Source organism: Ornithorhynchus anatinus, chromosome 2, assembly GCF_004115215.2.
Source record: "Ornithorhynchus anatinus isolate Pmale09 chromosome 2, mOrnAna1.pri.v4, whole genome shotgun sequence".
Classification (NCBI taxonomy): domain Eukaryota; kingdom Metazoa; phylum Chordata; class Mammalia; order Monotremata; family Ornithorhynchidae; genus Ornithorhynchus; species Ornithorhynchus anatinus.
This window is the reverse complement of record NC_041729.1, coordinates 13,325,085-13,342,100: the sequence shown is the minus strand read 5'-3', so window position 1 is coordinate 13,342,100 and position 17,016 is coordinate 13,325,085. Positions and strand designations below refer to the sequence as shown.

The 17,016-nt window shown below is 47.2% G+C and overlaps 1 protein-coding gene across 3 annotated transcripts in view; it reads left to right on the top strand.

Annotated features, from left to right (window-relative positions):
- LOC100077095 (transmembrane protein 132C) overlaps positions 1 to 17,016 on the top strand; it is a 427,350-nt gene that overhangs the window by 306,262 nt on the left and 104,072 nt on the right. The window lies entirely within an intron of this gene.

The window sequence follows — 17,016 nt, the reverse complement described above, 5'->3', positions numbered from 1 at the left end:
AGCGCTTACTATGTGCCGAGCACTGTTCTAAGCGCTGGGGTAGACGCAGGGGAATCAGGTTGTCCCACGTGGGGCTCACAGTCTTCATCCCCATTTTACAGATGAGGGAACTGAGGCACCGAGAAGTTAAGTGACTTGCCCAAAGTCACCCAGCTGCCAAGTGGCCGAGCCGGGATTCCAACCCATGACCTCTGACTCCAAAGCCCGTGCTCTTTCCGCCAAGCCACGCTGCTTCTCAGAGTGGTCATTCCTCTGTTTTTATACGGGTCAGTTCCTCTGCTAGTCTGTGACTATCTTGTTCAGGTGCCTTTACCCCGGGTATTTTGAATTTCAGCGCTGAGCTTCCCTCCGCCTCAGCTTCTGCCACCGGGATCTGCAGCCCGGAAGTGACAGTCAAATGCACGCAGAACTGGCAACAGACCCAGAGTAAATAAAAGGATCAGGGGTTCCCAGAGGGGAGAGTTCTAGGTTCAGGTTTGCAGAAGCGGTGATGGTGACATCATCACGTTTTTTCTGCAACGCTAAGGTAAAACATGTGAAAGAGTGTGGCCTAGTGGAGAGAGCACAGGCCTGGAAGTCGGAAGAATGTGTATTCTAATCCCAGCTCCAGTCCAGTTTTGGGCTCCAGGCTGCTAAATCACCGGGTAAAGACGTAATCTTTACCCATAACCTTTACCCATAATCGTGAGTTCTAATCCCGGCTCTGCCACCTGTCAGCTGTGTGAATGTGGGCAAGTCACTTCACTTCTCGGTGCCTCAGTTACCTCAGCTGTAAAATGGGGATTAACCATGAGCCGCACATGGGACAACCTGATGACCCTGTATCTACCCCAGCGCTTAGAACAGTGCTCTGCACATAGTAAGCGCTTAACAAATACCAACATTAGTATTAATCCACACTCCTTTGGTTTTTCTCAACTATGAAAGCCTCAGAATTCCACGAGCCATGTTCCTTTAGAACTCCCTTGTGTTCCTGAGTGTTATTACTACAGCTGTTTAGAGAGAACAATTGCTATTCATTCAACAGTTTGCAAAATGACAATCATAATCCCTACCTCACAGGGGGTTGCGAAGATTAATTAACATTTTAAAGCTCTTCGAGGTCCTTAGATGAATTGTGTGGTATAGAGCAAAATATTATTACTATTGTAGTAAAGGAAAAAATACCAACACCCTCGCAAGCTTCATAAAAGGGTAGATTTCATTTGGGGAGTTTGACCGTCCCCAGAGCCTAAACTTCATTACCTGCTCCTTCATGACATTTATTTCCCTTCTTAGCTTCCAGAGTGAAATGACTCCAGCTCACCACATCATCAGAGAAACGTACCGAGTCCGCTTTAGAGAAAATAAACATCCTATAGTCCTCTCGGGAATCTTTCATCACCTTGATTTGTAATCAAAATCACAAAATACATATGACATTGTATTTGTTTGCTGCAAAAAGAATCCCTAACCAAGTGTGGGTTCAAATCTCGTTGTGTACACAACCACCTCTTCAGGTGATCTTTCCAGATAGATTAGTGAGGCCTTTTGGCTGATATGTCTAAGTGTCATGAAAAATACTACTATTGAGCTAATTGGGATGACTCACTCGATCATATTTATTTAGTAATAATAATAATGTTGGTATTTGTTAAGCGCTTACTATGTGCCGAGCACTGTTCTAAGCGCTGGGGTAGACACAGGGGAATCAGGATGTCCCACGTGGGGCTTACAGTCTTAATCCCCATTTTACAGATGAGGTAACTGAGGCACAGAGAAGTGAAGTGACTCGCCCACAGTCACCCGGCTGACAAGCGGCAGAGCTGGGATTCGAACTCCTGACCTCTGACTCCAAAGCCCGTGCTCTTTCCACTGAGCCACGAGCGCTTACAGTGGGCAGAACACTAGACTAAGCCCTTGAGAAAGTACGCTATAACAGAGTTGGTAGTTGTGATCCCTACCCACAATGAGATTGCAGTCTACTGGGGGAGGCAGCCACTAAAATAAATTATGGATAAGAGAAATAGTAGAGTATAGGGATATTTGCATAAGTGCTGTAGAGCTGGAGTAAACAGCCACGTGCACAGTTGATGTGGAGCAAAAAATAAAAAAATGGTGGTATTTGTTAAGCGCTTACTCTGTGCAAAGCACTGTTCTAAGCGCTGGTGGATGCAAGGAGATCAGGTTGTCCCACGTGGGGCTCACAGTTTTTAATCCCCATTTTACAGATGCGGTAACTGAGGCACAGAGAAGTTAAGTGGCTTGCCCACAGTCACACAGCTGGCAAGCGGCAGAGCCGGGATTCGAACCCTTGAACTGTGACTCCCAAGCCCGGGCTCTTTCCACTGTGCCACGCAAACGCTTAGTCTCGGAGCCTCTCGGAGGAGATGTGGTTTTCGGAGGGTTTTGAAGGTGCCAAGAGCCCGTTGTTGGGCAGGGATTGTCTCTATCTGTTGCCCAATTGTACATTCCAAGCGTATAGTACGGTGCTCTGCACACAGTAAGCGCTCAATAAATACGATTGAAGGAATGAATGAATGGCGGGTGGTCGAATATGAAGGGGGAGGAAGTTCCAGGCCAGAGGGCCGACCTTTGCAAGGTATCGGCGCTGAGATAGTCAGGATCTCTACGCCGGAAGCTCGTTGTGGGCAGGGAATGTGTCTACCAACTCTGTTACATTGTATCCTCTCAAGTGCTTAGTACAGTGCTCTGCACATAGTAAGTGCTAAATAAATACGATTGATTGATCACAGATACAGAGAGTAGATCGACACTAGAGGAGTGGAGTGTGCCGATTTGGTTGTAGTAGGAGATCAGCCGCCGAAGGTAGGAGGAGTCTGGTACAGACTTAGTGTCTGGGATTATCTGATTCTGTAAGACTTCTCGTTTTCTGTGTAGTGACCTTTCTTTCCACAAGCTTGGCAGGAGAGAGCCACCTTGTCCTGTGCTCTCCAGTGTGGGGCTAGCAATCCAATATCCTGGGCCCGTGTTATACAGCGGTAAGTGTTAAAGAAAATACCAGAATGTCATATTTGTACCACTGGTTTTCTAAGCACTGTGCTCTGCCCTGGAGTAGATACAAAATAATCAGGTCAAACACAGTCCCTGTCCCACATAGAGCTCTCAGTCTAATCGGAGGAAGAACAGGTATTGAATCCCCACTTTAGAGATGAGGGAAGTGAGGCCTAGAGAAGTAACGCAACGTGGCCAAAGTCACCCAGCAGACATATCTTTGATTCGCCTTTTTTTCAGATGTTTATGTGAACATCTGTTCCCTGTCAACCTACCTCGTGGAGTAGTAGAGCATATACGGGAGGGAAGGGGGGAATTTCATGATCTTTAACTGAAACTGACATTTGAATGCTTTAGCCAAAGCTGCGATATTCGAAAGGTCAATTTTCTTGGCCTTCTGAATGACCGTATATGACTCTTTCTGATGGTTTCTTGTAATTTCATCCTTCAGCTGACCTGGAAATCTGCCGTGTGCAGAGTCGCCCTTTACAGGTCAGGGAAGGTTCTCCTCAATTCAGAGTGCCAGCAGACTTTGATCTGTTTGACTCTATCGTGTGTGACTTTTTGATCGATCAATCAGTCCATCCATCATTGGTATTTATTGAGCACGGAGTGTGGGCAGAGCACTGCACTAAGTGTTTGGGAGAGGTCAGTACAACAGAATTAGTGGTCACGTTTCCTGCCCTTATTGAGCTTACACTCTAAAGGGGGAGAAAGACATCATTATAAATGAATCTCGTCTTATGCTGTCGAGTCGTCTCTGATCCATAGAGACGCCATAGACGTATCTCTCCCAGAAGGCGTCCCTTCCATCTGCAATCATTCTGGCAGTGTATCCGTAGAGTTTTCTCGGTAAAAATACGGAAGTGGTTTACCGGTGCCTTCTTCCACGCAGCAAACTCGAGTCTCCACGCTCACCTCTCTTCCATGCCGCTGCTGCCCAGGACAGGTGAGTTTTGACTTGTAGCAGACTGCCTTCCGCTCGCTGGCCACCACCCAAGCTAGGAATGGAACGGATAGTCCTCTGCCTGACTCTCCCTCCTGTAGTCGAGACTACTGGCAGCTCTCTAGGTGTGATCCCGAGAGGGGGATTAAGTGAATAATTTATAATAAATAATGGAAAGATAGGAATGTAAGTGCTGTAGGGTTGGGGGATCCTACCTATCTCCCAGTTGCTTTTCCCCCTCTGGACCGTGAGCTCGTTGTTATATTGTAATCTCCCAAGTGCTGACTACAGTGCCCTGAATGAATGAACAAACGAAAGAGGATCCAACTGAAAGAACCAGATGTGAAATGTAAGAGCCATTACGGGCCCGGGGTCTCTGGGGATGTCCTGAGAGATGGAGATTTAATCTGCTCGTCAATCTGCTGTGGCTCGGCGGATGGGCTCTCAGTATCTCGGGCTCTTAGGACCAAACAAGACGTTGCCGCAAAAGAGACCAGCCAACATCCTCAAGTGTTCTCACGAGAGCTTCCTTTCTCCAATTTGGATGTAGATGAGAAAATATTTTAAAAGCTGAATAGCAGATAGTGACTTTATTTTTTGCTGCTCAGCCAAACCAACCCTGTGTGATCCAGCTATTCTTTTTCCAGCTTGGAAACCCTGAAGTCTTATGACGACTGGCTTAATTCTTTCAAAAGACAACGATAGGTGTTCAGATGTACTGCCAGCGTGACGCTGTCACTTTCCTGGAGACAGGTTCCCTGATCAAAGGATAATGTGGGCAAGGGTTCGTGTGTGTGTTTGTGTGGGTGTATTCGTGGGGTGGGGGTGGGGGGCAAACAATTTCCCTGTACACAGCTTGAAATTCACTTAGTGATATAATTTCCAAAAATCCTCCCCAACAACTGCCTACCTTGAAAAAAGAAAAGAAAAAAAGAAAACCAGGACTAATAGGCCTAAGGGCAGGAAGCAGGTTAAGCAACCTCTCTTTAGTTTGCTTTAGTGTGCCCAGAAACCCCATATTTTTCTTTACTTTCCCCTCCCTTGACTATTTACAACTGGCATTTTCATTACTAAACCCCTCCTGATTGCCAATATGTTTTGCCGTGCTCCGCGGTGGTGTATAAACCAGATCCAGGCAGCAGGAGAGCCATAAGTAAGACAAACCACTTCTCTTGTTTATGTGATCTCGCACCGGCCCAACCCAGAAACGAGGTTTCTGAGAAAGTGGATTTCCCTTGCTCCTAGTTTCTAGTCTAGCATGGTGCAGAGTGGGAGTTTTCAGAGTTTTTTTAGACACCTTAACCTTTTTCATAATAATAATAATGTTGGCATTTGTTAAGCGCCTACTATGTGCCGAGCACTGTTCTAAGCGCTGGGGTAGACACAGGGGAACCAGGTTGTCCCACGTCGGGCTCACAGTCTTAATCCCCATTTTACAGATGAGGTAACTGAGGCACCGAGAAGTGAAGTGACTCGCCCACAGTCACCCAGCTGCCAAGTGGCCGAGCCGGGATTCGAACCCATGACCTCTGACACCAAAGCCCGTGCTCTTTCCACGGAGCCACGCTGCTTCTCCAACGGTACCGGGAGCCTGTCTGTTAATAATAATGTTGGTATTTGTTAAGCGCTTACTATGTGCAGAGCACCGTTCTAAGCGCTGGGGGAGATACAGGGTCATCAGGTCGTCCCACGTGAGGTTCACGGTTAATCCCCATTTTGCAGATGAGGGAACTGAGGCACAGAGAAGTGAAGTGGCTCGCCCACAGTCACACAGCTGACGAGTGGCAGAGCCGGGAGTCGAACCCATGACCTCTGACTCTGAAGCCCGTGCTCTTTCCACTGAGCCACACTGCTTCCCCTCATTCGTTACCTCTGTTGGATTGGATAGTTAGAGAAGCAGCGTGGCCTAGTGGAAAGAGCCCGGGCTTGGGAGTCAGAGGTCACGGGTTCTAATCCCGGCTCTGCCACTTGTCAGCCCTGTGACTTTAGGCTTCTTTGGGCATGAGTGACCTCATCTGGAAAATGGGGAGGAAGATTGTGAGCCCCACGTGGGACAATCTGATCAGCTCGTATCTACCCCAGCAATTAGAACACTGCTTGGCACATAGTAAGCGCTTAACAAATGCCATCATTATTATCATGGAGATGCTACGTGGCAAAGAAAAGCATCGTTGTCCAAGAAGGAGGAACCAAATCCCAACAGAAGCGTTTGCGTTCCGATGGGATTTGGATCCCGTGTCAAACAACAGGCAAGGGGCCAAGCCAGGGTTAGAACCCAGTCTGCTAAATCCTAGTCCTTTGCTCTAGCCATTAGGCTACCCTGCTGATTTTGATATGCCCTCCCCAGATGCTCTCCACATCTTCTGATTCTCGTCACTCAAGCTGTGGGAAGGGGGTGTTGGTGTTGTATTGCTTTTAGATTTTCGCTCTGGCTTTTGCTCCTGGTTTTAATAAGAAAACGGAGGAGACACCGTGGTCCACACTAAGACACTCTGTCAGTCTCGACCGAGGTTTGAAAAATGGGTAAGAGCTCGGTGATGTCTACATGCTGCAGAGGACTCTGAGATATTCAGGTCCACGGTCGCAGACTCCGCTCATTTTCCCTGCCAGTCATCGTGTGACGTGTAACCCTAGGCGTAGGAAGGCCGGGGGAGAGAGTGTGGCCGGCTCAGCGTTATAAGCGATTCAGGTTGGACACGCTCCATGTCCCACACAGGGCTAGCGGGATTAATCCCCATTTTCCAGATGAGGTAACTGAGATACAGAGAAGTTAAGTGACTTGCCTAGGGAAGCAGCGTGGCTCAGCGGAAAGAACCCGGGCTTGGGCGTCAGAGGTCATGGGTTCTAATCCCGGATCCGCCCCTTGTCAGCCGTGTGACGGTGGGCAAGTCGCTTCACTTCTCTGTGCCTCGGTTCCCTCATCTGTAAAATGGGGATGAAGACTGGGAGCCTCACGTGGGACAACCCGATGACCCTGTATCTACCCCAGCGCTTAGAACGGTGCTCTGCACATGGTAAGCGCCTAACAAATGCCAACATTATTAGAGAAGCAGCGTGGCTCAGTGGAAAGAGCATGGGCTGGGGAGTCAGAGATCATGGGTTCAAATCCCGGCTCCGCCACTTGTCGGCTGTGTGACTTTGGGAAAGTCACTGAACTTCTCTGGGCCTCAGTTCCCTCATCTGTAAAATGGGGATTAAGACTGTGAGCCCCACGTGGGACAACCTGATCGCCTTGTATCCTCCCCAGCTCTTAGAACAGTGCTTTGCACATAGTAAGCACTTAACAAATACCAACATTATTATTAAGGTCACACAACCAAGTGGTGGAGCCATGATTGGAACCCAAGTGGTTCTGACTCCCAGTCCCGGGCTCTATTCTCTAGGCCAAGGTCCTCATACAATAAAAAATAATGATAATAATAATAATGGTATTTGTTAAGCTCTTACTATATGCTAAGCGCACTGGGGTAGATACAGGGGAATCAGGTTGTCCCAGTGGGGCTCACACTTTTAATCCCCATTTTACAGATGAGGTAACTGAGGGCCAGAGACGTGAGTGACTTGTCCGAGGTCACACAGCAGACAAGTGGGGGAGCCGGAATTAGAACCCAGGTCCTCTGACCCCTAAGCCCGCGCTCTTTCCATTAAGCCACGCTGCTTCTCACAAGCCTGGTGGAAAGAATACAGGCCTCCGAGTCAGAGAACCTCGGTTCTAATCCTGGCTCCGTCACCTGATTGCTGTGTGTCCTTGGGCAAGTCATTTAACTTCTCTGTGCCTCATTTACTTCTTCTATAAAATGGGGACTAAGACTGTGAGCCCCAGGCGGGACGGGGTCTGTGTCCGACGTGATTAGCTTATTTCCACCTGGGTCCGGTGCCTGGAACACAGAGAGCATTTAACAGATACCATTAAAAAGGTGCACGTCCTCTATCCACGATGAGCCGAGAGCTAGGATTCAGGGTGAAATCCCAACAACCCTACAGTCTCTGCTCTGCAGCTCCAAGCATGAGTTGCTTGTGCCCTGTGCCCGTCACTACCCCTTCCCAAACGGTAAAATGGAGAGAGGGGCTACCCAGGGGATTCAGCTGAGCCTGTACGTGAAAAGGCAGTCATTACACCCTACGAGCTCGGTTCAGTGACAGAAACCTAAACACTAAAGCGGAAAGATTTGGATGCAGGTCTTTCCTCTGAAAGACGGCTACCTTACTATTACCTTACCTTACCTTACTACCTTACTATTACGGGCTCTCGTTATATCCCGGCTAGACTACCGTGTCAGCCTTCTCTCTGACCTCCCTTCCTCCTCTCTCGCCCCGCTCCGGTCTATTCTTCACTCCGCTGCCCGGCTCATCTTCCCGCAGAAACGATCTGGGCACGTCACTCCCCTTCTTAAACAACTCCAGTGGTTGCCTATCGACCTCCGCTCCAAACAGAAACTCCTCCCTCTAGGCTTCGAGGCTCTCCATCACCTTGCCCCTTCCTACCTCTCCTCCCTTCTCTCTTTCTACCGCCCACCCCGCACGCTCCGCTCCTCCGCCGCCCGCCTCCTCGCCGTCCCTCGGTCTCGCCCATCCCGCCGTCGACCCCCGGGTCGCGTCCTCCCGCGGTCCCGGAACGCCCTCCCTCCTCACCTCCGCCAAACTGATTCTCTTTCCCTCTTCAAAACCTTACTTAAAAATCACCTCCTCCAAGAGGCCTTCCCAGACTGAGCTCCTCTTCCCCCTCTACTCCCTCTGCCATCCCCCCTTTACCTCTCCGCAGCTAAAGCCTCATTTTCCCCTTTTCCCTCTGCTCCTCCACCTCTCCCTTCCCATCCCCACAGCACTGTACTCGTCCGCTCGACTGTATATATTTTCGTTACCCTATTTATTTTGTTAATGAATTGTACATCGCCTCGATTCTATTTAGTCGCCATCGGTTTTTACGAGATGTTCTTCCCCTCGACGCTGTTTAGTGCCATTGTTCTCGTCTGTCCGTCTCCCCCGATTAGACTGTAAGCCCGTCAAACGGCAGGGACTGTCTCTATCTGTTGCCGACTTGTTCATCCCAAGCGCTTAGTACAGTGCTCTGCACATAGTAAGCGCTCAATAAATACTATTGAATGAACCCATCTACAGTGGAGGACCAGGGCATAGACTGAGCTCTTTTTCACCTTCATTACCGTCCCATTAGACTGGAGGAGCACAGAAATGACCATAAAATAGTAATGGGGAAAAGTTGCTCATTTGAAGCCTGGTTCCCACACTTCCCTGAATTCAGATCTCTATCTTCAGCGCTTTGGACTGGAATGGAAAAAAGAAAATCAAATGAAAGAAGTAGTAGAAATGATGCAATGTCTGAGTTGCATACCAAGGAAAACTGGGCTTGGAATCAGGAGGTTGCAAACTCAACAAGGAATTAACTGCCTCGATGACTCTGCCTTCTGGTCCCTTTTCCTTTCTCCATTTCATTTCATCCTCATACCATCATCTTTCATTCAGTCATATTTATTGAGCGCTCACTGTGTGCAGAGCACTGAACTTAGCACTTGGGAGAGTTTATCGTTATTATTAAGTGCCATCGAGTCGTTTCCGATTCACAGCGACTCCATGGACGTATTTCCTCTAGAACGTCCTGTCCTCTGCGATCCGCAACCTTTCTAACGATTCTTCCCTTATTGTCGTTAAGGTCTCCATTTAGCTGCCGGTCTGCCTCTTCCACGTTTTCCTTGGACTTTTCCTAGTATTAGTGTCTTCTCCAGAGAATTAATCCTCCTGATTATATGTCCAAAACATGCTAATCTAAGTTGAGCCATTTGGCCTTCCAAAGACCACCTTGACTTAATTTGCTCTAAAATCCATTCGTTTGTTTTTGGGGCAGTCCATGGTTTTCGAATGATGTCTTCTCCACCACCACCTCATTTCAAAAGAATCGATGTTCTCTCTATCCTGTTTTTTCACGGTCCAGCTTTCGGATCCATACATTATCACTGGAAACACCATAGAGTTGACAATTTGTATTTTTGTGGCAATTGTTACATTAGTACATTTCACGATCTTTTCCAGGCTCTTCAGAGCAAGTCTTCCTAACATTAATCTTCGGCATATTTCTTGGCTACGGTTCCTTTAGTTTTGATTATCGATTCCAGGAGAGAAACATTGTCAACTATTTCAGTATTATCTCTATCTTGGGAGAGTAAAATATAATAATAATAATAATGTTGGTATTTGTTAAGCGCTTACTAGGTGCCGAGCACTGTTCTAAGCGCTGGGGTAGACGCAGGGGAATCAGGTTGTCCCACGTGGGGCTCACCGTCTTAATCCCCATTTTACAGATGAGAAGTTAAGTGACTTGCCCACAGTCACACAGCTGACAGGTGGCAGAGCCGGGATTCGAACCCATGACCTCTGACTACAAAGCCCGGGCTCTTTCCATTGAGCCATGCTGCTTCTCATGACAATGTGACAGTAAACAGACACATTCCCTGCCCACAGCGAGCTTACAGTTTAGAGGGGGAAACAAACATTTATATAAGTACAGATAGGCATATGAGTCCCATGATAATAAGCACTTATCGCTATCATTATTTATTTTCCCAGACAAATTAGTAATGCAGGGTGATGCCTTGGACTACCAAAATAGGGAGATAGAGCCACAGGTTTCCACATCTTGTTTCTCTACCTAAGGATAATTTATTGTAACTTTAGCTCCACAGAGTGACAGCCCTACAGCTCCATCTCCTCCATTCCCAATCCCTTCTTCTCTCCCCATGATTTGCCACCTCGTAGAGACCACATCGAGGGCTGTCCTCTGTTCCCCAGTCCTGGCCCCAGTAGGGGCACAGAGGGGACACCTGAGTGGATCAGAGGAACCATATCTCCAACAGAGGCGCTCAATAAATCGTACAAAAAGGACATAAGAAATGCCATAGTCTTCAAGACCAATGATCCGGCTGAGGGGCCGCCAGCCACATGGTTAGGGATGTTCCACCTAACATTCCAAGCAACAACAACATCTTCATCAAACGTTCACCTCCCAGCTAACGTGGGGTGTTTCCGTGAGACTCCGTGGCAATCTTAGTTGAACGGATCAACTAGGGAAAACACACGCACAACATTTTAATGACCAAAAGCAATTAATGGGGGGGGCGGAGGGGTGGGAGGGACATTCGGAATGGAAGGAAGTGTTGTGTCTATAAATAATAGTCAGGGATGATTTGTAGACGAGAAATGCTGGTTTTAAAGAGGCTTGGGATCAAGAGCAGGGTCTGGTTCAGGGACACAGGCTGGTTGTTCCCATGCTTCGATTCAACCCTCATAATTACAGTTACAGTTCCGATTCAACCCAAGACACTGTTCACTGTTAGTGCTTATCAACTACCCTTTTAACTAAAGGCTACTATCTCAGTCCTCACTCCACCCATTAAAAAGAGAAAGCTGCCTATTAGCTGCAGGTTTTTTCAGGAAGTACAAGTGAGATGGGCTTGGGTTCGTAACAGCTCGGTAAATGAGGTTGGGCCCATTATCTCCCTAATCACAACATTTCTGTTTGTATTCACTTCCTCTCAGGAGTAGTTGGAGTGGATTTCCCTTTCTGCAGGGACCAGGTGGATCGATAAAGCTCTCCACTGGACTGGAATTAATGTCTCCATTGGATTAGATTGTAGAAGCTCTTTTATTCAGGGCAACAGGGCCGACTGATTTTCCTCCTCCTCCCCGTCGTCAATCGCGTCTCCTTTCCTGACCTAGTTATTTTAGGATTTCTAAAGGGGCAAATCAGAGATGAGGTTGGCAAGCAACCAGATATGTAAAGTAGTCAACCGAGAGGCTAGGCAAGATGGGGAATTCCCCGCGCTCACTAGGGAAATTCACTCTCTGAGCCAGCAGGATCCACATTGAGGCCGGGCCACGTAAGTGACCTGTGGGGTCGGAACGAACTTGCCGAAACTAAGGAATTCATTAAACTGTGAGACACTGTGTGAAAATAATAACAGTGATAGTCGGCCGTTCTTTTCCTCTTTTGATTTTAAATTTCAATTCCCTCCTCTAGACTGTAAACTCACTGGGGAAAGAAGGCATGTCTACCAACTCTATTATAGTCTCCCAAATACTTAGTACTGTCTTCTCCACAGAGTAAATGCTCAATAAGTATGATTGATTGGTTAAATTTGAGACCACTGTGATCTATATGAGATAGTACCTTGTACAAAGAAAATTTGCAACTGATAATAATAATAATAATTTGAATTTGTAGGGTTTTTTTATTTTTCCAGAGCACTTTCAATTGTCTAATCAAAACATTCCTACGGGGAAGGACATGTCCAAAATTATTGTCCCCATTTTACCAAGAAGGAACTAGAGGCACAGAGAGGTTAAGTGACGTGACCTTAGCAACAAAACAGACGAGAGACAGAGCTTCAGTTGACAGCAACAAGACAGAGACAAAGAACGGATTGGATGTCAAGAGTATAACTCCTGGCAGCGCCCCAGATGTTCGAGGATGAAACTGAAAGATGTTCTACCTGAAGAGAGGCCAGAAGCTGGCCCTGGGTTTGGTAGGGAGATTCAAATGAAAGTCGTGGAAATTGCTAAATTTTCATGGAGACTCAATTCACTTTTAATTGGCAAAGTGTATTACAAGCAAACAGAAATGGTCTCCGTCCTGCAAGTCTAGAAAACTATTAGCTTTGGGAGTGAGAGAAATGCCAAGTCTCAGCAGGGAGGTATTAGCAGAGGAGGCCGGTGGAATCTTTGAGCAGGAGAGAATGATGCCCCCAAAGATTGTTGGAGAACAGTGGTTTTAGACAATGGCGTGGTCTTAGAGAAATCAAGCAAAAGGGAATTTTCCCATATATTTTGTCTGACATTCCCCGTGACTCAAATATGGGTATTTTTTATGGGTTTTTTGTTAAGCACTTACTATATAATAATAATAATAATGGTATCTAAGCACTTACTATGTGCCAAGCACTGTTCTAAGCGCTGGGGTAGATACAAGGTAATCAGGTTGTCCTATGTGGGGCTCATGGTTTTAATCCCCATTTTATAGATGAGGTAACTGAGGCACAGAGATGTTAAGCGGCTTGCCCGAGGTCACCCAGCAGACCCCTGGCGGAGCTGGGCCCCTTACCGAGATCTGTTCAGGGCATCACTTTTCCTGGGGCTCTGCCATTCAGGGGACAAATCCTCCTCCTTCCTCCGATCCCATGTGGTACCGGAACTGCATCCGACCTGATTATATTGTATCTACTTCAGCGTTTAGTACATTGGCTGGCACATAGTAAGCACTTAACAAGTACCATAAAAATAAAAAAGGGGTTTTAGACCCTCCTACTCTCTGCATATTCTAACAGCAACTAGCATGATTTCCTACTGCTCAGCAGCCCGGGAAATGTTTTAGAGGGAATCAGGGTACCGTTAACTGCAAAACTGACTCTTCTGTAAGCAATCTGGGACAAAGAACCGGGGGACCCTTCCGGTCCTAATCTGACATCCTGGAATTTAATTCTCGTACGTTAACTCCCAACTGCTTAATACAACAGACAGTGACTGAGGGGAAGCAGCGTGGCTCAGTGGAAAGAGCCCGGGCTTCGGAGTCAGAGGTCATGGGTTCGACTCCCGGCTCTGCCCCGTGTCAGCGGTGCGACTGTGGGCAAGTCACTTGACTTCTCTGTGCCTCAGTTACCTCATCTGTAAAAAATGGGGATTAACTGTGAGCCTCACGTGGGACAACCTGATTACCCTGTATCTCCTCCAACGCTTAGAACAGTGCTCTGCACATAGTAAGCGCTTAACAAATACCAACATTATTAATGACTCTACCCCCCTTCAAAGCCTCACGGAAAGCCCATCTCCTCCAAGAGGCCTTCCCCGACTAAACCCTCCTTTCCTCTTCTCCCATTCCCTTCTGCATCACCCTGACTTGTTCCCTTTATTCATCCACCCTTCCAACCTCACAGCCCTTATGTATATAACTATTATTTATTTATATTAATGTCCGTCTCCCCCTCTAGACTGTAAGCTTGTTGTGGGCAGGGAATATTCTGTTTATTGTTGTTATTGCACCCTTCCAAGTGCTTAGGACAGTGTTCTGCATATGGTAAGCGCTCAATAAACACGACTGACTGTAGAGTAAGCACTCGATAAATACTCTTTTTTGACGGATTAGACCGAACAGCTTAGACCAGTTGCTCCCGGGTGACAACGGCTTCTAATAGACAGCAGAAGCATATCATTTATTATCTCTGCTACCTCATCCTTTGGCAAGTGAGGACAAGGAAGTTTTCAAGAAGCCGCTTGGATATTTTGCGGTACTTGGCAGATGAACTACATTCGTTCAGTAGTTACGTAAGCTAAGATGAAAAAATCAGCATCCCAGCAGTCTAAAATTTCAGCCAAGAACTGATTTTTAAACTATGAGCTAAATATATTGGAAGCTTATTTCCCCTCCAAAAATATGACAACTCCACATTTTTGGCTGCCTGAAATAGAACCATGTAATTTGTAGTGCCTTTATTTTTCAAAATGCCTTCATACAGTTGTCTCATGTGGGGAAATACAGGTACAATTTTCCCTACTTTCATGGCCTAGTGGAAAGAGCGTGAGCCTGGGAGTCATGGGATCAGCGTGATCCTGGGACCAAAAGAAATTCTGGCTCTATCACTTCCCTGCTGTGTGATCTTAGGCCAGTCATTTCACAAAGCGGTGCGGCTCAGCAGAAAGAGCACGGGCTTGGGAGTCAGAGGTTGTGGGTTCTAATGCCGTTCTGCCACTTGTCAGATGTGTGACTTTGGGCAAGTCGCTGTAACTCCTCGGTGCCTCAGTTACCTCATCTGTAAAATGGGGATTAAGACTGTGAGCCCCACGTGCTTAGAACGGTGCTTGGCCTATGGTAAGCGCTTAACAAATACCGTCATTATTATTATCTCTGCCCCTCAGTTTCCTCGTCCCTCACGTGATGATTCAGTACCTATTCTCTCTCCCACTTTTGACTGCGAGTCCCATGCAGATCAGGGCCTGTGTCCAAACAGATTATCTTGTAACTCCCCCAGAACAGAACACAGTGCTTGGTATATAGGAATCACTTAAAAAATACTTCAATTATTATCCCACCTGGATTACTGCATCAGCATCCTTTCTGATCTCCCAACCTCCTGTCTCTTCCCGCTTCAGTCTATACTTCACTCTGCTGTCCGGATTATCTTTCTAAAGAAAATCTCTGGGCACGTCACGCCCCTCCTCAAAAATCTCCAGTGGTTGCCTATCAACCTTCACATGAACCAAAAACTCCTCAAAGCTGTCCATCCCCTTGCCCCCTCCTACTTCACCTCCCTTTTTCCTTCTACAGCCCAGCCCGCACACTCCGCTCCTCTTCCGCTAACCTCCTCCTCACTGTGCCTCGTTGTCGCCTGTCTCGCCGTCGACCCCGGCCCATGTCCTACCTCTGGCCTGGCACGCCCTCCCTCCTCACATCTGCCAAACTAACTCTCTTCCCCCCTTCAAAGCCCTACTGGGAGCTCCCCTCCTCCAGGAGGCCTTCCCAAACTGAGCCTCCTTTTCCTCTGTTCCTCCTCCCCTCCCCATTGCCCTAACTCCCTTCCTCTGCTCTACCCCCTTCCCTGCCCAATGGCACTTGTATTTATTTGTACATATTCATTATTCTATGTATTTTATTAATGATGTGTATGTATCTGTAATTCTCTTTATCCATTTTGATGCTATTGATGGCTGCCTACTTGTTTTGTTTTATTATCTGTCTCCCCTTGTAGACCGTGAGCCCTTGGTTGGTTAGGGATTGTCTCTATCTGTTGCCGAATTGTACTTTTCAAGCACTTAGTACAGTGCTCTGCACGAAGTAATCCCTCAATAAATACAATTGAATGAATGAATGAATGAATGAAAAGCAATTAATTGATTGTTCAAGTCATACAGCTGGCCAGGGGCAGAGCTGGATGAGAACCCAGGTCTCCTGGATCCCAACATACCATACCTTATCCTTTCGCTACACTGGAATTCCTACCCAATAGGTGATATCCAATTAATAATGTATAGTGGGAGCTTATCTTAATGAATAAACAAGATCCCTGCCCTCAGGGAGAATCAAAATGCTAAGTGATGCTGGCATCGGTAGCCATTCTACACCAAAAGAAATGAAATCCATGGCATCTATAAATAGCGTCTTTGCAATAATTCAGTTGTTTATTCGGTCAATCATATGTATTATTCAATCGTATTTATTGAGCGCTTACTGTGTGCAGAGCACTGTATTTCTTGAGTGCTTACTGTATGCAGAGCACTGTACTAAGCACTTGGAAAGTACTATTCAGCAAAAAAGAGAGACAGTCCCTGCCCACACCGGGCTTACAGTCTAGAAGGGGGGAGACAGAAATCAAAACAAGTAAACAGGCATCAATTTAAATAAATAGAATTATAGATATATACATATATACATAAGTACTGTGGGGAGAGAGAACAAAGGGAGCGAGGCGACGTGACGCAGAAGAGAGCGAAGCTGAGGAAAAGGGGGGTTTAGTCAGGGAAGGCCTCTTGGAGGAGGTGAGCCTTCAGTAGGACTTTGAACGGGGGGAAGAGTGATTGTTGGGCAGGTTTGAGGTGGGAGGGCATTCCAGGCCAGAGATAGGATGTGGGCCGGGTGTCGACGGCAGGAGAGGAGAGACCGAGATCCAGTGAGAAGGTAGGCACCAGAGGAGCAGAGTGTGCGGGCTGGGCTGTAGAAGGAGAGAAGGGTGGTGAAGTAAGAAGGGGCAAGGTGATGGAGAGCTTTGAATCCATTTTTGTTTGATACAGAGGTAGATAGGCACCAACTGGAGATTTTTGAGGAGGGGGGTGACAAGCCCAGGATTTTTCTGTAGAAAGCTAATCTGGGCAGCCGAGCGAAGTATGGACTGAAGTGGGGAGAGACAGGCACGTTTTGTCCATCGGGAATGTTCAGGTAGGCAGAGGCCACGACAGTGGTGCCATCAAGTGAGCGCTGACAGTAGGTCCTTGTAGTCGATGGCCAAGAAGGAACCAGGCATAAAGGGCGGAAAGTCTCCATTTTGTCTGATCTTGCAAGAAGGTGGAAAAGGGGTGAGATG